The sequence below is a fragment of the Bombina bombina genome, chromosome 5 (assembly GCF_027579735.1).
Source record: "Bombina bombina isolate aBomBom1 chromosome 5, aBomBom1.pri, whole genome shotgun sequence".
Lineage (NCBI taxonomy): Eukaryota > Metazoa > Chordata > Amphibia > Anura > Bombinatoridae > Bombina > Bombina bombina.
The window spans coordinates 720,134,607-720,137,201 of record NC_069503.1 but is presented as its reverse complement, the minus strand read 5'-3'; positions in this window follow the sequence as shown (position 1 = coordinate 720,137,201).

Below are 2,595 nucleotides of genomic sequence, written 5' to 3'. Positions count from 1 at the left end.
ACCTCTTCAGCCCCCCGCTTGGGCTTGGATTAGGACATCGGAGGAGCTCTTCAGGACGGATCAGTGAACCTGGTATGGTGAAGACAAGGTAGGAAGATCTTCAGGGGCTTAGTGTTAGGTTTATTTAAGGGGGGTTTGGGTTAGATTAGGGGTATGTGGGTGGTGGGTTGTAATGTTGGGGGGGGTATTGTATGGTTTTTTTTACAGGCAAAAGAGCTGAACTTCTTGGGGCATTCCCCGCAAAGGGCCCTGTTCAGGGCTGGTAAGGTAAAAGAGCTTTGAACTTTAGTTATTTAGAATAGGGTAGGGCATTTTGTTATTTTGGGGGGCTTTGTTATTTTATTAGGGGGCTTAGAGTAGGTGTAATTAGTTTAAAATTGTTGTAATATTTTTCTTATGTTTGTAAATATTTTTTTATTTTTTGTAACTTAGTTCTTTTTTATTTTTTGTACTTTAGCAAGTTTATTTAATTGTATTTATTTGTAGGAATTGTAATTAATTAATTTATTGATAGTGTAGTGTTAGGTTAATTGTAGGTAATTGTAGGTAGTTTATTTAATTAATTTATTGATAGTATAGTGTTAGTTTTAATTGTAACTTAGGTTAGGATTTCTTTTACAGGTAAATTTGTAATTATTTTAACTATTTTAGCTATTAAATAGTTCTTAACTATTTAATAGCTATTGTACCTGGTTAAAATAAATACAAAGTTACCTGTAAAATAAATATTAATCCTAAAATAGCTATAATATAATTATAATTTATATTGTAGCTATATTAGGATTTATTTTACAGGTAAGTATTTAGCTTTAAATAGGAATAATTTTTTTAATAAGAGATAATTAATTTCGTTAGATTAAAATTATATTTAACTTAGGGGGGTGTTAGTGTTAGGGTTAGACTTAGCTTTAGGGGTTAATACATTTATTAGAATAGCGGTGAGCTCCGGTCGGCAGATTAGGGGTTAATAATTGAAGTTAGGTGTCGGCGATGTTAGGGAGGGCAGATTAGGGGTTAATACTATTTATTATAGGGTTAGTGAGGCGGATTAGGGGTTAATAACTTTATTATAGTAGCGCTCAGGTCCGCTCGGCAGATTAGGGGTTAATAAGTGTAGGCAGGTGGAGGCGACGTTGTGGGGGGCAGATTAGGGGTTAATAAATATAATATAGGGGTCGGCGATGTTAGGGAACCAGATTAGGGGTACATAGGGATAATGTAAGTAGCGGCGGTTTACGGAGCGGAAGATTAGGGGTTAATAATAATATGCAGGGGTCAGCGATAGCGGGGGCGGCAGATTAGGGGTTAATAAGTGTAAGGTTAGGGGTGTTTAGACTCGGGGTACATGTTAGAGTGTTAAGTGCAGACGTAGGAAGGGTTACCGCATAGCAAACAATGGGGCTGCGTTAGGAGCTGAACACGGCTTTTTTGCAGGTGTTAGGTTTTTTTTCAGCTCAAACAGCCCCATTGTTTCCTATGGGGGAATCGTGCACGAGCACGTTTTTGAGGCTGGCCGCGTCCGTAAGCAACTCTGGTATCGAGAGTTGAAGCTGCGTTAAAAATGCTCTACGCTCCTTTTTTGGAGCCTAACGCAGCCTTTATGTGGTCTCTAAATACCAGAGTTATTTTTATGGTGCTGCCAGAAAAAAGCCGGCGTTAGTTTTTCGAGTCGTTACCGACAAAACTCCAAATCTAGCCGATAGATTTTAATATACTTAGGCAGCAAATCAAAGACAAGCTCAAACCACTGGTATGGCTATGTGAGCTATGTATTTAATTAGCCTTTGCAAAGACATTGCTAAATATTTTTATCTTAATTGGACATTTAATAATAAATTCTTTAAAACTGCTCTCTGCATTCCCCATTAATATTCTAGATTCTGGCCTTGAAAGTCAGCAAAAATGCACAGTAGCACACTACATAGCATACACTTACACATGCAGATAAACACACACACTACATAGCATAAAATTATAAATGCAGATACATACACACTACATAGCATACACTTATACATGCAGATACACACACTACATATACAATTACATATGCAGATACACACACACATTACATAGCATACACTTATACATGCAGATACACACACTACATATACACTTACATATGCAGATACACACACACATTACATAGCATACACGTATACATGCAGATACACACACACTACATAGCATACACTTATACGTGCAGATACACACACATTACATAGCATACACTTACACATGCAGATACACACACACACTACATAGCATACACTTATACATGCAGATACACACACACTACATAGCATACACTTATACATGCAGATACACACACACTACATAGCATACACTTACACATGCGGATACACACTACATAGCATGCACTTATACATGCAGATACACACACACACTACATAGCATACACTTACACATGCAGATACACACATACACTACATAGCATACACTTATACATGCAGATACACACACACTACATAGCATACACTTACACATGCAGATACACACACACACTACATAGCATACACTTATACATGCAGATACACACACACTACATAGCATACACTTATACATGCAGATACA